The following is a 27,461-nucleotide window of genomic DNA, read 5'->3' as shown; positions in this document are numbered from 1 at the left end:
TTCCCTATCTGAATTAGGGAGATTTAAATTATGAAGTCAGAAAAATAGACATTATTCAGATAACATTTCTAAACTTCTCTGCGATTCTTGGATGAAAGGTATAGCAAGTGAAATATAGCACTGCTCTCTAGAGGTTATCTTTCAGATACAAATAGTACTATAGGATATAGGTAAGAAACAGAAATAAAACTAAATTTAAAACAGATTTAGTCATTCATTTACTCTTTGTTCATTCATCAGATACTTGCTGAAGAATTATTCCATGAGCATGACACAGTACTAGGTGCTGCAAATATAGTGCTCCATGGGATTTATAGTCTTGCAGAAAAGATATTGATACAACATGAGTATGTACAGTGTATCCAGAGATACATAGCAAGGACTACAATTCCCATCACTTCTTGAATAAGATGGCAGGGTAGGGATGAAGGAAGGCTATTCAGAGAATGAAACCAAACCAGTATTCAGCTGACTACATTTTTAGACAAAGGTAGAAAAGTTATAAGAGAAAAGAGAGAAATATGTTGTTTTAGGCAAAATAAATGAGTTGAACCCAGTGTTTTGAGGAATGAGAAATGCATACATTCATTTATTCAACAAGGGTTAACTGAAACCTTAGATGACCAGAAACAGAGGCATGGGGTGGACAGACAAGCCCTTTGCTCTTCTATTGTTTACATTCGGTGGGTCAAAGTACATTTTAAGCAGAGGAAACAGTAAAAAATGACAAAGGCTGGATGTGTTTGAAGAACCAAGAATGGGCCAGAAGTAAGAATGTACTGACCAAAAAGAGAAAACACTTGATATGTAGTCAGGAATGAAATTCCATTGGGCTATGTTGGCCAAAATAAAGGGGTTTTTTTTCATTTCCTACCATATGGTTTTAAACAAAGGGGATATAAGATCTGATTTACATTTTTCAAAGATTACTCTGGCTATTATGCAGGAAATGGATTAAAGAAAATCAAGGAAGTCAGAAGTTATTACAGACAGGCAGGTCAAAAAAATGGTGGCATGAATGCAATCAGTGGAGAGGACAAAAAGTGAGCAGACTTTGGATACAGTTTTGGAGATAGAGTTGATTGCTCTCATCTATGAATTCAATAGGTGTGATGAGCTAAGAGAAAGAAAAATATCAAAGTTAATACAGAGTTCTATATGGCTGTAATTTAAAGCAAATAATAAGGCTGGTGAAAGATGAGAATGAGAAAAAAAAGCAAGAACCACTTCATCATGAATATGTATGTCTTATTAGAATCTAAATATTAATACAAAGGGTAATAAGAATCCATTAAAGGATTTAGGCAGCTATCCTGATTTGAGTTGATACAGATTTTTGAAAGATCAGTCTGATGGAAAATTACTTTTCAAAATAGCCTCAAAAACTAAGATACTCAGGAAAGATCCTAAAAAATATTGTAAAAACACATATAGAAAAAATATTAAGCATTATTAGAGGAGATAAAAGAAGGCTTAATTAATGGAGTGATATGTCACATTCATGGATTAGAAGATTCAGTGTTATAAAGATTTCAGCTGTCTCCCTATATATTATTGAGTTTATATGCAGTGCTATTCCAATCAAAATCCCTAAGTTATTTTTACGTATCTTAGCAACAATGGTTCTAAAATTTATATGGAAGAAGCCCCAATAATGACAAGATCATTTTACAAAAAAGACCATTATGGGAGCTCTTACCCTTCCAGATATCAAGGCTTAAAAAAAAAAAGCTTTAATAACTACACTATGTGATAATAGGATGAGAGAAAAATAGCTAATTAACCAGATAAAGAACTCAGAAACAGGCATAAAATGAAAAATTACTATAATGATGCTTTATTAAAGTATAGGGAAAATAACTTAATACATGGTATTAGTTTCTTATAACATTTATTTAAAATTAATAATTTCATAATTAATAAAATTAATTTTATGATAATGGATTTATTCATAATTAATAAATGATTTGTTTGTAAAAGTTATAATTTATACAGAAAATTTAAATAAAATTAGATTCCAATCTCACAACACACACAGTAACCAAAGGGAAAAAGGAAACAAAGGGTATAAATGATGCTGTATTTTAAAATTAAGGATGCCCTCAACTGATAGTTTTTGTTCTGTGGGGTAAGACCACCCATTAAGAGTGAGAGCAAAAGTAAGGGTAAAACATGTTTGACAACGGCTTGGATTTCAAAAGCTGTGAAGAATAAAATAAAGAGTTGTCTAGGAAAATATAGAAGACATTCTGCACAGTATCTAAATGTCACATGAATTTGGAGTTTTTGAATTTAAGGCAGTATCCACTCGAAAGAGCTATTCAACTTTCCTATAACTTTCTGGTAGAGACGTAAGGAGAATGCTAGATAAACTAAGAGTTGCTTTCCATAGACAAAGAAAGGAAAATGGGTGGTTTAGGGAGTTGAGGATCATGTCAAGACAGTGGTCAAAGAGATGGAACATGAATTAAAAGAAACTGGGAATCCAGGGTTCGAATCCATCATCAGCATGGATGATAAAGCAACCCAGGGTAAAGGCAGAACTTGGACTGGAGCCGAAAACAGGGAGCCACATACCAAAATCTTCCAAGATTCAAGGAATAAAATTTATCCTCTTTGTTCACAGCACTTATTGACTTTATTTTGGAGAAAATTAAAACCCATTTCTCAGTTCAAATCAGAAACATGTATAGTCCTAGAAAGTTACTGTTCTTGGGCTGAGTAATAAAAATCATAAATAGCAAAGAGAATAACTATAAAAGCATAACAATCTAAGATCATTTACCATGGGAAAAGAAATAGCCCTCAACACATCAGTGACCCTGGAAGACGTCAGCAAAGTTTATATTCCAGTTCTTATCCTCCTATTCTCTCTTGGGAAAGTCTCTGAAATACAGTTTCCACCACTATCTAATGAAGAGATTAGACTTAATCATCTCTAAATTTATTTTTAGCTCAAAGTATATATATATATGTCCATAATGTTTGTCTTGACTTACCAGGGGAAGATTCTTATTTAGGAGGAAATTATGTTACATGTTTTAGAAAGAAAAAAAAAAAAACTTTATCAAAATAATGTAAAGTATCAAAGAGATAAATATCAATTATTTGAAAATTTAACTATATTTGATATCATGTCTTCCAACAATGGAGATAAATTAATAAAAGGAAATAGTAGAACTGAATTCCCATATCCAGAATTCCCATATTCCAGCATTCCTTTGGCCCACAATTTAACACCTCCTTGTAGAGTTCAATTTTTGCTTATATTGCTCCCCAACTAGACTGTGAGTTCCTTTAAGACAATTTTAGTCAGTATTTTACTTTTCTTCACCAAGACTGCTCTCATAGGTCTGGGTATAAACTAGACACTTCATATTTCCAATGTCTGAAATGAATAAAGACCAGACTGGAAAGTACTGTCTAAAAGTTTCCAAAGAAAAAGGACACAATTATATCTACACAGAAACTATGCCAAGAAGTCAAGTGCCTACTGTCTTATCTATTTCAACAGAATAGTGAAACTCCTGATGTCCTTCATCAAAGAGTTGTGTTTCTTCTTTTCATGTTAAAATAGATATTTGCAAATCAAACAAACCTATCCCTAGCCTTACCCATTTCTGTTTCATATATCATGGACTGCAAATGTTTTTAAACATTATTTGCTCCTGATCTGCTTTCCAATTAAGTTTTTTTAAAAAAAAGCATATCGAACACGAAATACCTATAGATTTACAACTGTGCCCAAAGACCTAAAATTCAGACTACTATTCTCTTTCCCAGTGTTTTCCAACACAGATCACAGTCATAAAAGTGATTGTAAAAGTGGCTAAGAAGAGAACAGTTTATATTTTAAAGAAAACAAAATGAAGCACCAGCTAAAATGACAGCAATTCTTTATTCTAGGCTTAATGTTTCAGTGAACAGATGAACCCCTGGGCTCTACCTTCCCAGCAACTAAAGCTTCACCAGTCTTTCGCAAAGAATGACAAATAGCACAGCAGCCCAAAGCACGTAGGCCACATTCCTCTTATTAACTTTGCTTGTCCTGGCTTGTCTCTCCATAGAACACCAACGTTCCTTCCAAGCAACTTCAAAAGACCCCTCAACAGCAAAAATAAAACACATGTCAAGAGAATCGAGCTGTTGGTAGAATGAAATTTATGACATTCGCTACCACAGCCGTTGAACATCTTTTACTCCATCAGGTTCTCTGGCAATATCCTTATTCATCTTTTTGTACTTAAAAACCTGAAACAATTTCAACATATTATCCACATGTGGACTTAAGCCAAATTTGGACATGTGTTTCTTTTTCATTCAATCAACATGACTCATAATCATAAGACACTAAAGACACAGAGGCATAAGAAAGAAACTGTATAAACAGAGACCCAGAATTTACCAATGGGCAAACACATAGTTAATGCCAGAGCACGGTCTAAAACCCAGGATTCCTAATTGGGACTCTACAGCTCTTTCCACTACATCAAGAGGCTGACTGTATCAAATTTCATGTTTTCACCTTCCCAATTAATAAAAACAAGATGATTTTTGTGTGTATATATACATATTTTAAGCTAAACTATAGCATGAATATAAGGAATTCTTTTTAATTACTATGTAATTACTATGTTATAAGCATTGCTAAAAATTTTCTTTAGTATGAATTGAATAAAATTAGGGATGGAGTACCTCTTATAAAAGAAAATATGATAATTAAAAGTGAGGCATCACTAAAAAGAGAAGAGGTTGCGTATCATTGCCAATCTCCCTGCAGTCTTCACATATTTTCCTTCTTAGTCATCTCTTCAATTATTTCAAGACATCATTTTCTTTTTGTTCTCCACTTAACACCTCATTTCTCCTTCTCATAGCCTGCATGGGCTTTTCTTCCTCTGCTTCCCTATAAATGTTGGGGAGTCTCAGTGTTTGAACCCAAGAATTTCAACCATCTCATTCCATGTATCTATATGATGTTATCTATTGTCATGAACATATCCATTACCTATATGCTGGTAAGCCCTCGAAGTATAGGTGTAGTATCTACTTCAGGGCTTATTTCATTCATTTAACAAATACAGCATTTAGAGTGCTTTTACATGCCAGGCACTATTCTAAATACCGGAGATATAACTATGAATAAAAGAAAAAAGTCATGACATCATGGAGATTATATTCCAGGTGAGGGATAGGGAAGTGACAATAAACAAAATAAATTAAGTATGATATATAATATATTAGACGACTGTAAATCCTGTGGTAAAATTATGCAAAAGGATGAAGATGGTACTTATTTGAGCATTAAAATCATGAATATAGTGCAGTGATATAAATGCTATCTGCAACAAAATTTGGGGTCTCTCATAGATATCTATTGGGCATAATGTGATAAGGACAGTACAATATCTCGCACCTCAAAATTAGTCCAGAGGTCACAAGTTGTCCTTTTTTTTTTTTTTTTTTTTTTTGCCATTTCTTGGGCTGCTCCCGCGGCACATGGAGGTTCCCAGGCTAGGGGTTGAATCGGAGTTGTAGCCGCCAGCCTACGCCAGAGCCACAGCAACGCGGGATCGTCTGCAACCTACACCACAGCTCACGGCAACGTCGGATCTTTGACCCACTGAGCAAGGGCAGGGATCGAACCCGCAACCTCATGGTCCCTAGTCAGATTTGTTAACCACTGCGCCACTGAGCAAGGGCAGGGATAGAACCCGCAACCTCATGGTTCCTAGTCGGATTTGTTAACCACTGGGCCACGACGGGAACTCTGACAAGTTGTCTTTTATTCTAAAGGCTTCAGAGCTTCTCCAGATGATGCATTTAAAATATAAATTATACCAGTGTTAGAAAAGTCTTCTTACTATAAACGATGTAAATTTATTCTCTCTGTCCTCTGTAGAAAAGATCATTTGTCACGAGTACATTGTCCATCCCAGGAATGTTATAGTGACAAAGGCTCATGTGGTGTGAGATCAGAGATGATAGATAAAGCCCCTAAATCAGCATTTCCTGTAATGCCTTCCATGACCCAATGACTCTGATAAATATTAATAGGTTCCATAGAAACAAGTGAATAATAGTTGGGATTCACAGCCAAATACAGTTGCCAAGTGTGTGTTAAATAGAATTAAAGACTGTTTTCATAAACCTCCTCAAAGCCTTTTCTATTCTAAGGTGAATTTTGAATTTCCAACAAAGGGATAAATAATCTTTCCCAATATGACCATATTTTAAGAAAAGTTACCTAGGATTTAGTTTGCACGAACACTCTTTCGGAATCATTGGTTTCAACTACTCTTCCTCATTCTGCAGATGATAAAAGAAACCCCCCAAAGTATTTTGCTACACTTATTAACATGGGGGTCACTCTGAAAAGAAGAAAACTTTAGAACTTTATGAATGTGTCACACCTTAGTGTACACCTGAGTTCAGATTTTGATGATGGCAGCTACCCAGAAAATAAGACGGAATTGATTCATTGAAATGAGTGGAGAGAGAGCAAGGAGCTCTAAAGAAAGGGAGGAGGAAAGCAGTAGGTTATTTCCCTAGAAGCAAATTTCTCCTACTCACAATTTTGCCAAGGGGCAACCTTAAATTGAATAATTCCATAGCTATAATTAAAATGGTTAAATCTTCCCTCAAGACTTCCTCATACTTAAAAATTCCAAATCCCTTGGAGACAGTTGCCAATCATTTAATATCATTAATAGTTTTCTTGTGGCTCAGTAAAACACTAAAGTACAAGTGGGTTTCTGTTATTTATAACCTATCAGATTAGCTCCTTTATACAAAAAGGAAAAAGACATTAAATTAGAATTGAGTTGTCCACGGGTTCAACAAATATAGAGAGAAAAACTTGAGTTGGGTCTGTCTGCCCTTCTAGATCTTTTTGGCATAATGATTCTTCACACATACGGAATTTATGTATATTAATTCCACCAAAGCAAACTGAGAAACAAATGATCTACTCCAAATTACCCATTCTAATACCTGTGTATGTCTACATATGCAATCCAGTTAACAGATGTTTTTCCATATAACACCTTAAAGGAACTATGAATCATACTAATATGCTTCTATGGAAAATACGTGTTAGCAAAATGGAAGGAAACAGGGATCTATACCAGTCAGATTACAGTCTGTGTTTTCATTAGCTACAAAGCTGCGGAAATTTGGCAGGAGTAACCTTCAAGGCTATTTCAACCACAGCCAGCCACTTCTGCTCCACCTTCCCTCATCTTAAGATTTTATAGAGCCACACAATTTGCATAGGCCTGTAGGAAACCATTCAAGAAAATGTGCTGATTTATCAACTAGGTTAAAATCCCCTACCTAGACCTTTCACTGAACATTTCTTCTTGTTCTGGACTAGAACAGCTTTGGCACACTACCCAAAAATAATACAATGATAATAACAATATATTTTGTAGAATTCATTTAAATATAGTTTTGAAGACTAAATGTATACCCAAAAAATTCTCAACCAAAGAAAAGATACAAGAATTTTTTTTCCTGAGTAAAGCAATTTAAAAATATCCCTCCCATAGTAGATTTTAAACAGTTCTCACCATAATTGCTTATGTGACATGATGGAGGTGTTAGCTAATGCTATGGTGAAAATGGTTTTACCATACGTAAGTTTATCAAGTCAAATCAATATCTTGTACAACTTAAATTTAAACAATGTTGTATGTTAATTATCTCACTAAAGCTGAGGGAAATCATCTCTCCCAACTGGGAATTTTCCTCTATCCTCTGAACCCTATCGAATGTTTTATTCCACATTGTAATTTCTAATGAAGACTCAGCTAATTTCCACTCATGACTCCACTATTCCTCCAACTACTCATACTACTACTGATAATAATTATATTATAATGGTTAATATTTTACATTACACCTATAACAAAATACAGCATACTTTGCCAATGAGCCCTGCCACACCTAAGGGACATTAGAGCTTATTCAGCAATGCCACAATTCAGCTCAGAAAAAAACTGTTTTCCTAAACCTTGTCATGTAGTATTCTATCTGAAAAAAATTATAAACTTCATATTCCTAAAGGAAGTGGGGATTCTGAAATACAACCACTGCAGATATTTTTGTTAGAATTCAGAAATTTATGCTCTTAAATACACACACAAACTATTTCACCACTTTTGGAGGAATGTAATAGGGTTTTTATGAAGAATTTTCTTTATTTTCACATTTTGGGGATTTCTTCCTTCATGTTATCTATCACAGTCAAATTGGAACATTTAATTGAAGACTAGTCAGGTTGTTGAATGAAATATTTCACATGCCTGAGGAAAGTTTCCATATATTTCCAATTAAAGAAGCAGCATTATTGATTACTTAATACATATTTTAACATTTCAGGAAATGTTCATGCTTAAAATGCCAATGAAGTTGCCTAGGCACCCAGATATACACACATCCACATATAGCCACACCTTACTGAAATCATCTAGATAGCTGTGGTATAGTTACTGCAAACAATAAAACAATTGTATATATATGTATATAAAAGTAGATTTGTGATCTCTTAACAGACATTAAATTAAACACTATTAAATTAGCAAAGCACATGAAGTACAAGGATCTTGTTGAATTACATCAACAAATGCAGCTTGAAATATTTAACATTATAGCTATGCCGTATTTTATATTAACTTCAAATTTGTTTACAAAACTTAATGATTACAAATCTATGTTGAGTTACCTTTTTTTTTTCATTTGTTTCAGATGTTGACTATGTAACTTCTAACAGTTTCCTGTTCTGTTGCTTATTTTTCCAATGTATCCTCCGTTTCTAACTGCATATCAAAGGGCACATCCTCCCTGATCTTTCAAGTACCAATGACTGAATATATCCCTCCCAAGTGGGAGTTCAAGCTAGAAGAAATGCTAATCTAAGAAAGCCCCCTAAGACGTATTAGGAACAATTTTGATGGTACATCTAAATAAGCCCAGCTTAGTTTCAACAATATCATTCCTCCTTATTTACTCTGGTTCTACAGTTCACCGTTAGTCTTGGTATGCTATCAATAATTCAGAGAAAGTTATTTCCCTCTTTATCTTATCATATGCAAATAAATATGTATTACTTTCATTTTCCTGTATGTCTTATACAGATTGGCTTGTGACCTCATTTATTTTAAACAAATCCATATTAAATGTCAGAAATATCTGATTTGGGGAGTTTCCTTGTGGTGCAGTCAGTTAAGGATCTGGCATTGTCACTGCAGCAGCCAAGGTTGCTGCTGTGGCACAGGTTTGATTCCTAGCTTAGGAACTTCCATATGCCACAGGTGTGACCAAAAAAACAAAGAGAGAGAGAGAGAGAAATATCTGATTTTTCATTATCTCTTTCTGTGTAGGTATGCCCAACATTTTTAATTGAAATATACATTATTTTAGTATAAATTAGCTTCCTTCTACTTCTCTTTATGTTTTTAAAGTTAGATCCAGAGAATTCTATTCATAATTTTAAAATTGTATGTGTAGGCAGGTTACATTACCTATGAATTTTATTTCAGTATGATAAAAGAAAAAGTATAAACAACATTTCCTAACTAGAGGGTGGGCATAGACTAATACGTACAGCAATTGTTTTATAGGGCCAGAACTTTCAAACAAAACAGTTGAAATACTCCTTTTCATATCAAGATTTATCCATCAAACGCCATTAGAAAGGAGATCAGGCAAACAAGATTAATCCAGAAAGAAACCCATGAGGATTAACATTGTGACAAATTCCTATTATGTTCATAAAAAAGTATATGAAGAAACTAAACTACACAGCATATGACTCCAACTATATGACATTCTGGATAAAGCAAAACTATGGAGACAATAAAAAAAAAATCACTGGTTACCATAGTGAGAAGGAAGGGAGGGGACAAATTAGAGAAGCACAGAGGATTTTTAGGGCCATTAAACCCCTCCATATGATACTGTAATAATGGCTATATATCATTATACATTTGTCCAAATCCATAGAATCCATAGTCAACACCAAGAGTGAATCCTAAGGTGAACTATGGACTTCAGGTGATTTTAATGTGCTAATTATTAGGATATGGGTTCATCAATGGCACCACTCTACTGGGGGATGTTGATAATGGAGAATGTTATGCCTATATGAGAGAAGGAGCTATCTGGGAAGTTTTTACCTTCCTCTTAATTTTGCTGTGAATTCAAAACTGTTCAAAAAAAATTTTTTTAAATAATAATTCTCATGTGATGGTTAAGTGCTAAGAAGAAAAAGTCTAGTAAGGATTCAGAGAGTTCCCTTTATATAGTTTATCAGGAAAAAAAAAAGAGAAAACTAGATAACAGAAATGCAATAAGCAACATTTTACTACACTGGTTTTACATTTACAGAATTTAAATACCAAATTTTATGGTGGTTAAATTATACTTATTTTAATTGGAGAAATTAATTTCAACTTTTTTTTCACAAAATAAACAATATTTTACAAAAAGTAGTTGCCTTCAAATCCAAAGAAAGCAATGAAGACCATATTTATGTATGCCTTTCAGGTTTTGTTTTGTTTGTTTTTTTCAATTTTTTAGGACTGCACCCACAGCATATGTCCCAGGCTAGGCGTTGAATAAGAGCTGCAGCTGCTGGTCTGTACCACAGCCCCACCAATGTGAAATCTGAGCTGCATGTGCAACCTGCACCACAGCTCAGGGCAAGGCCAGATCCTTAACCCACTAAGCAAAGCCAGGGATTGAACCTACACCCTCGTGGATGCTAGTCAGATTCCTTTCTGCTGAGCCACGACAGGAACTCCAGGTCTTTTTTTTAATATACAAATGTGTTAATTTAAAACGTCATAAAATTTTATAACTTACATTTGTCTTTGTTATCATCCTTCTGCTGTTATTCCACAATATTCATGATCATTATTTTTGTCATCATACGATATATTAATGAGGAAATAATTATAATTCACTTAAACATCGCTCTACTATAAACCTTTTTATTGCTTCCAGTATTTCACAGTTTTAAGCTATAGTGCCATAAATATATTTGATCATTTGAATTATCTCCATATCAGATGACTTACTGGGCTAACATACAGAAAGTTAGATTATGGGTTAGTAAGATTTAAAGAAAGCCTCACATCTCTTAGTGAATACTGTCCAAATAAGCTGTACCAATATAAAGGCATAATCAATATAATTACTGTCTCAACACTATTTTCTAACATGGGAAGCTCGTTATTTTAGTTGAATGATTCCATAAAAATTAACAGCATACAGCATTTTCCCTTAGGAATTCATTACACAATAGGAGAAACAGATGCACAAATAATCATAATATATTGAAATATATGTTCTAATGGAAGTTATTGATTTATAACAAGATTAATGCATATATATGCATCTGTATGCATTTTCCCCTCTAGTCCCTGTTGTCTATTTAAGGATATGGGCTCTCTAGAATTTTTTTAAATATTAGAAAAATATTTACCTTCCAAATAATGGGATTTCAAGCTAAGGTACAGGTCATGAAAGAAAATGTCTACCAATGAGAATCACTTTCCTCTTTTGATTCTGAAATTCCCATATAATATAAGCAACATTAAAGTTACCAAAAGCAGATTCATTTCTTAATTTATTCACTTATCTTCCAAAATCACCATAGCCAAAGGGTAAGGAACCATATAAAATTGCCAATATTTGATTTTATAAAGATGTGCAAAAATATAATTTCATTAGTTCAACATAATATAATACATATACTATATGCATTATACTATAACATATGCCCTTTTACTTAGGTTACTTACATTAGTATAGGTGAAAAATAAAAACAACATTTTTGCTTAAAAAAGTTAATTTTTTTGGTTGATGTAAAAATTTTTTAGGGAGTTCCCATCGTGGCTCAATGGTTGACGGCCTGACTGGCATCCATGAGGATGCAGGTTCGATCCCTGGCGTCGCTCAGTGGGTTAAGGATCCAGCATTGCGGTGAGCTGTGGTGTAGGTCACAGACGCGGCTCGAATCCCGCGTTGCTGTGGCTGTAGTGTAGACTGGCAGCTACAGCTACGACTAGACCCCTAGCCTGGGAACCTCCACATGCCACAGGTGCAGCCCTAAAAAGAGAGAAAGACAAAAAAAGAGAAAAAAATCAAATCAAAGTACATAGTTGGTAAAAAAAAAAAAAAAAATTCAAATACTACTATACCATAACATAAATCAACAAAAATAAGAATCCTTCTTCTGTGTAGCTTTCATCACTTTCTTATTCTTGTCTGGCTTTATGTTATGGCATGTTATCTCTATGTGACATTATATTTTTACCTCTTTTGTAGTATGTTACATGTTTTCACAGTGGAATGCATGTTACATGGAAACAAGGAGTTTGTCTATTTTGTTTACTGCTACATCTCAGCATGTAGAATGATACAATACCAAAAGAAGGAACTCAATAAATATCTGAGAAATGAATGAATAAGGACTTTCATGAAAATGTTTCTCTGAGTTAAAAGACAAGGTAACAGCAATTCTTGAGTACCCACATATTGTAATAGGCATTTTATTGCTAATAATGCGAGCACTTATCATACATTTATAACACATTAGTCACTGTTTTAAGTGCTCTATTTTCATTTGCCCAGTAAATCTCACAATAACTCCTAGAGGCAGCGGTTTTAGACATGATGAAATAGGCTCTAAAAAGTAAGTGCCAGAGCAAACTACAAAGCAAGATAAGTTGGGAGTTCCCATTGTGGCGCAGTGGTTAACGAACCCGACTAGGAACCATGAGGTCGCGGTTCGATCCCTGGCCTTGCTCAGTGGGTTAAGGATCCAGCGCTGCCATGACCTGTGGTGTGGGTTGCAGACGAGGCTCGGATCCCGAGTTGCTGTGGCTGTGGCATGGGCCGGTGGCTATAGCTCCGATTTGACCCCTAGCCTGGGAACCTCCATGTGCCACGGGAGCAGCCCTAGAAAAGGCAAAAAGACAGGGGAAAAAAAAAAAAAAAAGGACATCATGTAATAACAACATGGCCAATCCCCCAAGAATACTTCACAATCTTTAACATGGATGAGACTAACAATAGAGCAGGAAACTAAATGAGGTAAAACTGATACAACTGTGAGGAGAAATAGAAGAATCTACTATGATTAATAAAGATTTCAACACCCCTCTATCAGAAATCTACAGATCCAGTAGACAGAAAATGAGTAAGACCACAGTTGGACACAGCAAATTATCAAGCGAATGGATGTAATTTACATCTATAGGTTATTTCATTGAACAACAGTAGAAAATACAATCTTCTCAGGTTCACATGGAACATTCACCAAGAGAGCCTACATCCTGGACTATGAGCACACCTTAACAAATTTAAAAGAACAGAAATCATTCACTATGTACTCACAGACCTCAATGGTATTAAACTAGAAATCAACAACAGAAAGATGAGAGGAAAAGCCCAAAATATATATAAATTAAACAATGCACTTCTAAATAACACATGGATCAAGGAGGAAATCATGAGAGAAATTTAAAATATTTTTAACCAAATGAAAATGAAAGTACAACTTATCAAAATTTGTGCCTGAAGCAAAAGTGGTATCCAGTGGGAAATTATAGCATTGAATTCCTATATCAGAAAGGAAGAAAGATACAAAATCAATATTCTAAGTTTTTACTTAAGGAAACTGGAAAAAGAAGGCACATTCAATTCAAATAAGCAGAAGAAAGAAAATGACAAATATTAAACCATAATCACTAAACTGAAAAAAAGGAAATCCACAGAGAAAATCTACAGAACCAAATGCTTTTTTAAAAAATCAATAAAATTGCTAAGTTACTAGCCATGTTAACTAAGACAAAAAAAAAGAGAAGAGGAAACTTAACTAATATTAGAAATTAAAGAGGGGGAGCTCCTGTTGTGCCTCAACAGAAACTAACCCAACTAGCATCCATGAACATATGGGTTTGATCTCTGGTCCTGCTCAGAGTGGGTCAAGGATCTGGTGCTGCCATGCACAGCAGTGTAGATCACAGATGTGGCTCGGTTCTGGCATTGCTATAGGTGTGATATAGCCCAGCAGCTGCAGCTCCATTCGACCTCTAGCCTGGGAACTTCCACATACTGCATCTGCAGCCCTAAGGAAAAAAAAAAGAAATGAAAGAAAGGACATCAGTCCAGATCCCATGCACATTAAAAGGATAATAAAGGAGTACAGTGAAGAACACTCTGCCCACAAATTTGATAACCTACACGAAGTGGAACAATTTCTTGAAAGACACAAGCTGTCCAAACTCACACAGAAATAACTGGGCAATATAAATGGGCAAATATCTGTGAAATAAATTGAATCAATAATTAATAACATTGCAAAACAGAGAGCACCAGAATGATGGATTAACCAGTGAATTCTACCAAATATTTAAAAGAGAAATTATGGGGGAGTTCCTGTCATGGCTCAGTGGAAACGAATCTGGCTAGCATCTACGATGATACAGGTTCGATCCCTGTCCTTGTTCAGTGGGTTAAAGATCTGGCATTGCCGTGAGCTGTGTTGTAGGTCGCAGAAGCAGCTTAGATCTGGCATTGCCGTGGCTGTAGCAAAGGCCAGCAGCTGCAGCTCTGCTTCGACCCCTAGCCTGGGAACCTCCATATGCTGCAGCAGCAGCCCAAAAAAGACCAAAAAGAAAAAGTAAAAGAAAGAAAGAAAGAAATTGTGTCAATTATTTACAATCTCTTTCAGAGAATAGAAGCAGAAGAATGTTTCCTAATTCATTCTATGAGTCCCGTGTTACACTAATACCAAAACCAGACAAAGACATTACAAGAAAAGAAAACTATGGATAACACCTCTCATGAATGTACCTGAAAAAAGTCTCAACAAAACACTAGCAAATAGAATCTAACAGTGTATAAAAAACTATACACCACATTAACTGGGAATTATTTCAGGTATACAAGGTTGGTTCAATATTTGAAGATGAATTAATTTAATTAATCACATCAACAGGCTAACAAAGAAAAATTACGTGGACATATAATTAGATGCAAAAAAAAGCATTTGACAAAATTCAACACTCATTCATGATTTTAAAAAAATCTCAGTAAACTACGAATAGAGGGAAACTTTCTCAACTTGATAAACTCCTCTTCAACTTTAACCTCTCCTTTTTCTAACTGTACTGAAAGTTATAACTAATGCAGTAAGATGAGAAAAATAAGATGCAATACATCTTGGAAAAGAAGAAATAAAACTATCTTTGTTAGCGAGTACCATGATCATCTATCCAGAAAATCCACAAGAATCAACTAAAAAAATTCCTGTAACTAGAAAGTGATTGTAGCAAGACTGCAGGATACAAGGTTAATATACAAGGGAGTTCCCATTGTGGCTCAGCGGAAATGAATCTGACTAGTATACATGAGGATGTGGGCTCAATCCCTGGCCTTGCTCAGTGGATTAAGGATCAGGCATTGCCATGAGCTGTGGTGTAGGTTGCAGATGCAGCTCGGATCCTATGTTGCTGTGGCTGAGGTGAAGGCCAGCAGCTATAGCTCTGATTCAACCCCTAGCCTGGGAAATTCCATATGCCATGGGTGTGGCCCTAAAAACCAAAAAAAAAAAAAAAAAAAAAAAAAAGGTTAATATACTAAAGTCTATCACTTTCCTATATAACAGCAATAAACAAGTGGATTTTGAAATAAAAACATAATACCATTTACATTAGTGCCCCCCAAAATGAAATACTGGGGTATAAATCTAACAGAATACATACATGATCTACATGTAGAAAACTACAAAATTCTGATTTTGAAATCAGAATTTAAAAACTAAATGAATGGAGAAACATTCTATATTCATGGATAGGAAGACTCAATATTTAAGATTTTGATTCTTCCCAACTTGACCTATCGATTCAATGCAATCCCAACCAAATTCCCAGCAAGCTATTTTTGGGATATCAACAAACTGATCTAACACTTATATGGGGAGGCAAAAGACCCAAAATATCCAATACGATTTTGAAGGAGGAGAATAAAATTGAGTAGTAATACTATCTGACTTTAAGATTTACTATAAAGCTACAGTAATCAAGACAGAGTGGAATTATTGAAAGAGCAGACAAACTAATCAAATGAACAGAAGAGGGAGCCCAGAAGTACACCCACATTAATACAGTCAACTGATCTTTGACAAAGGAGCAAAGGCATTACAATGAAGCAAAGGCAGTTTCTTCAACAAATAGTGCTGGAACAACTGGACAATCACATACAAAAAGTGAATCTAGACACAAGTCTTACACCTGTCACAAAAATCAGCTCATATTAGATCACAGACCTAAATGTAAAAGGCAAAAGTATAAAACTCTTAGAAGATAATGTGGGGGAAACCTAGGTGACCCTGGCTTTGGTGATGCTTTTTTACATACAACACAGAAGACATGATTCCCAAAATGAACAGCTGATAAGTTGAATTTCATTAAAATTAAAAAATTCTGCTCTGTGAAAGACAATGTCAAGATAATGAAAAGATGAACCACAGAGTGGGAGAAAATGTTTGCAAAAGATAATCTTATAAAGAATTATTATCTACAATATAAAGAGAATTCTTAAAATTCAACAAGTAAACAAAAAACTTACTTTAAAAATGAGCTAAAGATCTTCATAAACATCTCACCAAAAGAACACATAGAAATGCCCAATGGGCACATGAAAAGATGCTCCGCATCATATGTCATCATGGAAATGTAAATTTAAAATGACGAACACAACTACCTGCCTATTATAATGGCCAAAATCCAGAACACTGACAACACCAAATGCTGGAAATGATGTAGAAGAAGAACCCTCATTCCTTGTTGGTATACATGCAAAACGGTACAGCCACCTTGAAAGACAATCTGGATGCTTCTTTCAAAACTAAACAAACTAAACTCTAAACACTTATACAAACTAAACTAACCGTACAATCCAGCAATTACAGTCCCTGTTATTTACCCAAAGGAGCTGAAAATTTATGCTCACACAAAAACTTGCACAAGGATGTTTATAGCAGTTTTATAATAATTGCTAAAACTTGACAACCTAAATGTCCATCAAGAGATGAATGGGTAAAGAAGATATATGATACCATACGTTTTATATAGATATATAATATGTCACATTACATATTATATGTCCTATTATATATTTGCTATATATGATATATATCTACTGCAATATCATTCAACCATAAAAAGAATAAAAATGTTGCCATTTACTACATGGATGGGCCTGGAGGGTATTGTGCTTAGTGAAGAAGTGAAAGACAAATACTGTATGTTGTCACTTATATGTGGTATCTAAAAAATAAAACAAATAAACAAATATAACAGTCATAGATACAGAGGACAAATCAGTGGTTATCAGGGAGTAAAAGTAAGAGTAAGAGTCAAGATAAGGGTGGGGAATTAAGAGGTCTAACTATGATGTATAAAATAAATAACCTACAAGGACACGGTGTACAGCCCAGGGAATATAGCCAATATTTTACAACAACTTTATTTATTTATTTGTCTTTTTACGGCTGCACCCACAGCATATGGAGGTTCCCAGGCTAGGGGCTGAATTGGTGCTGTAGCTGCCGGCCTAAACCACAGCCACAGCAATGTGGGATCCGAGCCTCATCTATGACTTACACCACAGCTCATGGCAAAGCCAGATCCTTAACCCACTGAGCAAGGCCAGGGATCGAACCTGCATCCTCATGGATGCTAGTAGCTTCATTTCCACTGAGCCATGATGGGAATTCCTACAATAACTTTAAATGTAGCATAATCTTTAAAATTTTTGAATCACCATGTTGTACACCTTAAACTAATATACTGTAAATCCACTTTATCTCAATAAATAAATAAATAATCCTTATCGCTGGGGAAAAAAAACACGTACACACAATGGGGTACTACTTAGCCATAAAAAAGAAAGATATCTTTCCATTTTCAACAACATGGGTAGACCTTGAAGGCATTAATGCCAAGTGAAATAAGTCAAACAAAAATGGCAAATATCATATAATTTCACTATGTGTGGAATCTAAAAAACAAAACAAATGAAACAAAACAAAACTAGGGCTCACAGACACATAAAATAGATTGGTGGTTGCCTTAGAAGAGGGATATTGATTGGGGGCAAAATAGTTGACGGGGATATAGAGATTAAAACTTCCACCAGTTATAAAATAAATATGCCTGGATATAATGTACAGCATGTGGAATACAGAATAATAATGTATTAATTTTGTACAGTAACAGATGGTAACTAAACTCATGGTGCTGATCATTTCACAATATACATAAATGTTGAATCATTATGTTGTACACATGAAACTAATATAATATTTGTCAATTCACATTCAAAAATGTTTATTGCAGGCCTACTCTGTGCTTAAATTATGGGAGGGAATAGGAACACAATAGTTTGCAAGAGAGACATGGCCCTGCCCTCGTGGAGGTTATAGTCTAGCACGGAAGTCAGATCTTATACAAGCGATAGTAATGAAGTGTGATGAGCTTTGTTAGATGATAAATGAGTTAGGAGTGTTTCAGCTGCCAAGAAAATGTACACACACAAAAACAACCTGGCTTGAACAATAAAAGGGAATGTATTGGCTCATACCACTGGAAACAAAACAAATGAAACAAAACAAAACTTATCTTCAAGTGATTTTTGATACAGAGATTTATATAATGTCACTCCAAACTGGTTTCTCTTTCTCCACCTTCTGGATTATCTTCTCTGGATGTCTGCATTATCCAGCTCATCTGGAGACAAGACAGCTACAGCAGTCTCATCTCACATCTTCACAGGAATAGCAGATAAAGGAGCCAAATTTCCAGTAGGTTCCAGAAAGCTCTGAGATTCACTCTGATTGTGCCATCTTTGGTCATATACTCAAATGATCCCAGAGCCAATGATCCCAGCCTGGGAAATGTGATCTACTGATTGTGAAGGCCAATACCAGGGCAACTATCTCATGGAAACAACTACGCTATTATGTCAGATGCAGCCAACACACCGCGATTACTTTTGTTAAACCTAGGCATGGAAATCAATGTGCTCAGGCTGTTCTTGAGCTGTGAAAAAGTATGAATACTTCCCTGCACCTTTCTTCTTTCCTAGGTAACACTGACGTATCATAACAGAAACTTATTGACAACAACTACATTTTCCCCTTTCTCACCTTTGAATCTCAAAACATAAGAATCTAAATAAAGCATTATACCGGAGTTCCCGTCGTGGCGCAGTGGTTAACGAATCTGGCTAGGAACCATGAGGTTGCAGGTTCGGTCCCTGCCCTTGCTCAGTGGGTTAATGATCCGGCGTTGCCGTGAGCTGAGGTGTAGGTTGCAGACGCGGCTTGGATCCTGCGTTGCTGTGGCTCTGGCGTAGGCCAGTGGTTACAGCTCCAATTCAACCCCTAGCCTGGGAACCTCCATATGCCGCGGGAGCGGCCCAAGAAAAATGGCAAAAAGACAAAAAAAAAAAAAAAAAAAAAAAAGCTCAATAAAAATCATTAAAAAAAAAATAAAATAAAGCATTATACCATCAAAAGGTTATAATCCAAGAATTGGATTCTTTACTAAAGTGGAGAGTATTTAATATAAAGTATTGTGAATTTAATTATTTTACACTTTTTATATTTCGTGGTATTAAATATTTTTAAAACCTTATGCCAGCCATGTACGCTGTAACTGAACAAACGTTAAAGCCACTATATAACCCAAAGACATGACATTTATTTTTTAATATCTAAGAGGAATGAAATGCTGAAGCCAAGGAAGTCTAAAAGGGAATATCCTTAGACCAGGAGAAACCTGGCAGTGCCCTGAGTTTCAAATCATTTAAGAATCTTCAATATATATGATAGTCTCCAGATACAATAGCTACTGAATATCAATAAATACCTGTAAAATAGCACCTGAAATTCCCTATGAGTCATAGATTATTCCAAAAATTTCTGTTACAGTTGGAAATAGAAAAGACAGCAGTAAGGAGGAAAGGGGAAAAAATTATAAAAAATAAAAAGGAAGAAAGTCAATTCTAAGCATCTAACATAATAAAACACTAGGTAGCAAAACTTTAGTGACCATCCAACTACCTGGGAAACTTATTTAAAATACAAAATTTTGAGCCTTACTCCTACACATTCTGATTCATAAGTTTTGAGTGGGTCCTAAGATCCTACCTTTTTAATCAGCACCTTGGGTGATTCTGATGCTAGTAGTCCAAAAACTACAGTAAGAGAAATGTACTTTATGGTTAATCAAAAACTGCGACATTTAATAAAGCCAGACATTTTTAAACTACCATGCATTATAAGAGTAGGGAGAGTGCACATATCAGTGAGTAAAGCCCATCAACCTAGATCAGTTCTGCTTCCTAAATGCAGGCTGAAATAAAACAGACAACATGGATACAGACCAGTTCTTAGAAGCTTACAGAGAGTAGATCCTAAGATAATGATGCCCCTGAGAAAAAAACACTAACATCTTGGAGATAACACTACATTTTTCAAGTGAGGACAGTAAGCAGAACTGTAAAACCAAGGGTTCAATCCACAAGTTACTTGGAGATCAGGAGTAGAAGTCTCTGGAACAGGCCCCTCAGGTCGGCACTATTTGTGCTATTCAAGAGCATTTTAGCAAACTTCCCTAACAAAGCTTAAGTTCTGGGTGATTTCCAGAATGATTCCAGAGAATGCTGGAATATCTCATCTGCAGAAGCAGTGGCTAGGAGGGAATTGTGGTCATCCACATCTCCCCATACAGATCCAATTTCTGATTCATCGAGTTACATCATGTAATGTGACCAGAGAAGAGAACAAAGTTTAATAAGCAGTCAAACTACTATTCATGCAAATACCTGTTCATTTTCAAATCCACTAGTAATCCAAGGAGTCTGCAGTGGCTTTATACTCTCCATTAATTTTTCTACCCAGTCTATCCCCATAAAGCTGATTTCTGCTGGACTTGCACAAATTTTCTGAACTGTGTATTTTCACAAAGCCCCAAAATCCATGGGTAATAACTGAAGATCTAAAAGTTTTCATCTCTGAAACTTATAAATCTTGCCTTATAAATACATCCAAAAGACAATTTTGAAAATAATTCAGATGCCCAGAGAAAAACATCTTATACTGCCATGACACATATTGTGTCTGTATGTGTGTATGTGTGGTGTGTGTATCTGTAGGCAGTAGTATAATATTTCAAGTAAAAATACATATTTATCTCTAATGAAAAACTCAATTTCTCTCTCTCTCTCTCTCTTTTTTTTTTTTTTTTTTTTTGGCTTTTTGCCTTTTCTAGGGCTGCTCCCATGGCATATGGAGGTTTCTAGGCCCAGGGTCGAATTGGAGCCGTAGCCGCCGGCCTACGCCAGAGCCACAGCAACTTGGGATCGGAGCCGCATCTGCAACCTACACCACAGCTCACGGCAATGCCAGATCCTTAACCCACTGAGCAAGGCCAGGGATCGAACCCGTAACCTCACGGTTCCTAGTCAAATTCATTAACCACTGTGCCATGACGGGAACTCCTATTTCTCTTTTTAAACTAAAGTTTATTTTAAGAAAAGAGGTCAAAAGACTAAATACCGCATCGTGATTAAAAACACAGATTTTGAGTTGAATTTGGATCCCAACTCCGCTAACCATTCTTGAGCTTTGGAGTAAATTTTTCAAATCTCTAGACATAGGTATGCACAACTCTAACAAGGACGCAAATACCTACCTTACAGGACTGTTGAAAGTATTAAAAGATATAATGGGTATAAAGTGCCTAACATAGCAAGTAATTATGATGGTGGTCAAATATCCACCTTAAAGAAACCAAGTAGGAAGAAAACAAAAAGCATCGTCCTTCATTAGTTTCCCAGGGAATCTTAAGAAAATCAATTCCAATGGCTGCAGAGAACATCTGAAAAATTGCTAAGTGACAAAATCATCCTGGACTTCCTGGACTTGACAAAATTGGGAGGCCAGAGTGATAGAGAACAACTTTTTACTTACCCTTAACTGTAACTCATGGTGAAAGTATTGATTTTAAGCAGCTATTATCTTAGGCTGTGTTAAATATCAAGGCATGTAAATTCCCTCTGTATTCACCACAGATTACTGTTCAGTAGTTGGGCAAATAGGCAATTAAAACATAAATTCACCTATAAAAGGTCAACCAGAATATTTGTGAGTCTATAAACACTCCATGCCTAAGAATGCTAACTGTTCTCCAAAAATTACTCTGTCCTTCTCTCAGAGTTGAAGAAAACATTTTTTAATGGGCATTTGACCACCCGAAACAAAGACTGCTTTACAAATAGATGTAGCCAAGTGACCTGGTTCTTCAGGTCAACAATATATAAAGCAGTAGTTTCTTAAAGCACTTTCCAAAAACTTTCCTTAAAAGGCTGCTGGCATATGGTCTCTCATTTCTTCTCTGTCCTTCTCTCTTTCTTGCTAGATAGAATGTGAACATGATGGCTAAAGGAAAAGAAGCTATTTTGAACCATGCGGTGACCTTGGAAAGGGAGGATATCACAGAAAAACAATAAGCTAGAAGAAGCTTTGAGTAAATCTTTGTGAAGCAAAGCAAGCATGACTTAACTATTTACCTAAAATTTTTTACATTGGGAAGGAAATCACCTGCTAACTTTTTAAGTTACTCTTATTTTGATAATCACTATTGAATCTTACTATAACTGTGTCAAATGAAAAAAAAAATTGGATAAGATTAACCTAGATTCACATGAGCCAAATTCAAAATTTAAAATGATTCCCTATGACAGAGTTAAAAACTATTCTCGAGAGTGTCATAACAGAAGCTGTATAATGGAGAACAGCATTTTTGTTCTCTTCCTACTGGTAGGCATTCCAAGAGTTTTGTTGAATACAAATGTGTGTCTGTCAGCAAATTGCATTGAAGTGAAATTCCAAAACTTCTTTTTGACATATAATCATTTAAAAAATTTGCACCCATCTTCAGATACAAGATAAAAGAAAGTTAAAAGATTTAATAACTCCCTAGTATGGTTTTCTATTCCTCTTTACCACCCTAATCTGCTAGGGACTATCACTTGATTTAATTAAATGCCAGTGTTATCCCAACTTAAGCAGACCAACACTTAATCTTCTCTTACAACCTATGCTCCTGAAATGCCTAGAATTTATTGCCAGAAGTAGCATGAAGATATGCTTTGCCCTGTTTGGAGCATGCGTGCATGTGCACACGTGCACACACACACACACGCAAAACTTCTTCCAGTTGCAACACCCAAATTATGTGCCCGATAACTTTATCTCTGATTAAGTTCCCAGATATCCTCAGGACATTATTAACCTCCATAATTACAAAAGAGAGATGCCCCTCACTCTCTCCTCTCTTCTCATAACCAATCCAAGAAAAAAGAACCCACCACAATCTTCATTTTTCCAATTTTGAATTTCTGTGAAAATGAACTTCTCTGTCACCTACCTCCATTTGGCTGTTTCTCAATTCTTCCTAATGAATTCCTTCATCCCCCCCAAAAAAAGTTCAGATATTACAAGCATTATTCTTTCATATATTCTGGTTTTTATCGTCCAAAAAGTAACCTCCATGATTTTCTAGATGCTGAGGACATCCACTTAGCATTTATTCTTCCCAACTGAAGAAGCTTCATGTTTCAGTCTGTCCTCACAGAACATTTTTCTCCCATGTAATACTTTTAACATTGTGTATATATTTTTTGAGTATAGCAAATTTTTCCAGTGAAAAACTTAAAAACAAGAAAACCCAGAATATGAAATAAACAAACTTTGGAACCAATTTCTCATGCTTACTGTAAAATATCTTTCCTACAGATAATTATATATGCTTAAGATGAAATAAAATTTTTCAAAAAAAATTTTCTTCCCTTCTTCTGTGTGTTGTTGTGCTGAGGGCAATGAGACAATAAATTGAATTATACATTTCTCTCCATTTCTCCTTCATTACCAGGACCAGGGACTGAAGAATTTGAAATGGAGAGTAAAACAGTGTGACATATTTTAGGGCCATAAGCTATCACAATCATTATCCTAATTCCTCTAATTGCCAGCTCTATAACCTTGGGAAAGTGACTTAACCTTTCTTTGCCTCAGTTTCCTCTAAAAATTGGGATAACAACAGTATATTTCAATTGGGTTATCATGAAGATTGAGACAATCTAAATAAAACTATTAAAATAAACTATAGTACCTGCCATAGGTTAAGCATGAAATAAACAGATCCCCTAACCTTTTTTTTTTTTTTTTTTTGGCTTTTTAGGGCCACACCCACAGCATATGGAGGTTCCCAGGCCAGGAGTCAAATTGGAGTTACAGCTTCCAGCCTACACCACAGCCATAGCAATGCAGGATCCTTGCCACATCTGCAACCTATACCACGGCTCACAGCAACGCCAGATCCTTAACCCAATGAGTGAGGCCAGGGACTGAAACTGTGACCTCATGGTTCCTAGTCAGATTCGCTTCAACTGCGCCACAACAGGAACTCCCAACAAATCTCCTTACTTTTTAATCACAATGATTATGCGCTCTTCTCATTAGGCCATTGGGACACTTCCTCAAAACATAGTGCTTTGAACCTACTGAAAACCACACATCAAAATCTACTGCACATCAAAAATAAGGACATCCATAATTTTTTAATTTTAAAAAATATGCACTGAAAAACATGTTGTTTGAATCCCTCAAGTTCAGAATATAGCACTTTAGGGCATTTTTTTCTTTTATTTTTTCTACTGTACACATGGTGACCCAGTTACACATGCATTTTTTTTCTCCCATTATCATGCTCCATCATAAGTGACTAGACATAGTTCCCAATGTTACATAGCAAGATCTCATTGCTAATCCGTTCCAAAGGCAGTAGTTTGCATGACTTTAGTTTTGATGACCTTATATTTTAAAGAAGGAATTATCACATGCCATCAATGTATTTAGCATCACTTGGGATATTTTGAAGAATGCAGCAGAAATATAATAGAGCCTGTTTTCTAGAGCTTACCTTATGCTAAGATGACAAATATATTTCCCAGCTTACAACATCAAATATACTATTAAGACAATATAAGATAAAAGATAAATTGCAAAACAGGTTCCAAATGTTTTATGGGGGGGGGGGATAAAAGATAATTCAAGATGTAAAGAAAGATTCTATTAAATATGTTAGAATTTAAGCATTTAAGAAATTTTTACTAAGTCCTAGCTACTTCGTGAGATAGAAAATATCCCCTGAATATGGGATTGTTTTCTTCTCTTACACATTTCTCATTCCCTGAAAAAATTTCTAAGCACCTTTATGTATGGAGGATCGTGGAAGGCTTTGGGAACACAACGATAAAAGTAATACATTACTCTCATTGAAAAAGCCTCTAGCTTTCCTGCTCCTGGCATAGGTGGAGTGGTTTACAGCAGAGATATTTTCAAAGGCTTAATCTGAAACAATTTAAAAAGTTGGAGAAAATTTTTTAAAATGTATGTATTTAAAGATAAAAAATTTGAATAATCAATATACTGGAGAGAAGTGGAAGTATGCTGTGGTAATTTTCCCTTCCAGATAATTGTTAGGCTATAAGGGCAGGATAAAGAGGCAGCCTAACTACCATTTACCGTTTGTAGACTTTTTGATGATGATCATTCTAGCTGCCATAAGGTGGTACCTCAAGGTAGATTTGATATCACTTATATCTGGTATCTAATATACAGCACAAATGAACCTTTCCGCAGAAAAGAAAATCATGGACTTGGAGAACAGACTTGTGGTTGCCTGGGGGGAGAGGAAGGAGTGGGAGGGATTGGGAGTTTAGGGTTAATGGATGCAAACTATTGCCTTGGGAATGGATTAGCAATGAGATCCTGCTGTGCAGCACTGAAAACTATGTCTAGTTACCACAGAGAATGGTAATGATGAGCATGGTTACAGGAGAAAAAAGAATGTATACATGTATGTGTAACTGGGTCACCATGCTGTACAGAGAGAAAAAAATTTTTTAAACTGATTTGCATTTCTCTAATAATTAGTGATGTTGAGCATCTTTTCATGTTTTTTGGCCGTCTTCTTTGGAGAAATGTCTATTTAGATCTGCCCATTTTTTGATGGGGTTGTTTGTATTTCTGATATTGAGTGGCAGGAAGTGTTTGTATATTTTAGAGATTAATCCCTTGTCAGTCACTTCATTTGCAAATATTTTCTCCCATTCTGTGGGTTGTCATTTCTTTTTGTTTACAGTTTCCTTTGCTGTACAAAAATTTTTAAGTTTAATTAGGTCCCATTTTTTTAATTTTTGTTTTTATTTTCTTTACTCTAGGAGGCAGATCTGAGAAGATACTGCTGCAGTTTATGTCAGAAAGTGTTTGGCCTATGTTTTCCTCTAAGAGTTTTATAGTATCCAGTCTTGCATTTACATCTTTAAGTTTATTTTTGTGTATGATATTAGAGAGTATCCTAATTTCATTCTTTTACATGCAGCTGTCCAGTTTTCCCAACACCACTTATTGAAGAGATTGTCTTTTCTCCATTGTATAGTCTTATCTCCTTTTTGTAGATTAGCTGACCATAGGCACATGGGTTTATTTCTGGGCTTCCTACCCTATTTATAATTTGCTGAGATGGATATACAGATCATTGATTTTGGCCTCTGTAGTGTAAGCCCTGATAATTGTTCTTGGTTGGTTGGTTGGTTTTTTCCAAATGCAAGTGCCTGACTTAAGCTTTGATTGCAGAGGCATTCATTTCAAAAAGGCATTCACTTCAAAGACCACTATCTCAAAAAACACATTGCCAGGCATACTCTAGATAGAGCCAGGATGTCTCCCCACACTGAGGCTCCTTTGTTTTAGAGATCTTGGTTGATTACAATAACTGACCATCTGGGCTACTTGGTTTTTTTCACTTCCAGCTCTCAAAATTTTGGATCTTAAGTTTTAAATTCATCAATAAAGACTGAGCCCATGAAATGCTAGGCCCCTACCCTCAACCCCAATAAAATCAGAAACCCAGACCATCTGTGGTCTCCCTCTATGCTTGACCTCACTGTGTGGCCCCAGGTGTGCTGTATAGTTTCCATGTCTTCTAAGTAAAAAACCTTTATTTTTTCAAAGTTTCCTGACAGTTATTGCTGAGAAAGATCTTGCAATTATAATAAGAGCTATAACAGCTGGTCCAACCACAACAGTGATTATTGATAAGCTGAGACCAACACACAACACTTTTCTTTCTAATTGATGCAATTAGGGCTATAAATTTGCCTCTTTAGCTTTTTCCACATGTTTTAATATTTATTATTTTTACTATAATTCACTTCAAAATATTTTCTAATTTACATCTTGACTTTTAAATTGATTCATATGTTATTTGTAAATGTATTCCTTAATTTCTAGACACTTAGGAATGTTTTATTGT

General features: G+C 35.3%; 1 protein-coding gene across 1 annotated transcript in view; it reads right to left on the bottom strand.

The window, feature by feature from the left end:
* The window catches only part of LOC106505265 (uncharacterized), a 281,848-nt gene that overhangs the window by 72,704 nt on the left and 181,683 nt on the right, over nt 1-27,461 (bottom strand). The window lies entirely within an intron of this gene.

This window comes from Sus scrofa, chromosome 11 (genome assembly GCF_054392235.1).
Source record: "Sus scrofa isolate SSC_HxYL_T2T_F1_AM1 chromosome 11, Sscrofa_HxYL_maternal_Yorkshire_Landrace_v2.0, whole genome shotgun sequence".
Taxonomy (NCBI): Eukaryota; Metazoa; Chordata; class Mammalia; order Artiodactyla; family Suidae; genus Sus; species Sus scrofa.
The sequence above is the reverse complement of the archived record's forward strand: the minus strand, read 5'-3'. Positions and strand labels throughout refer to the sequence as shown.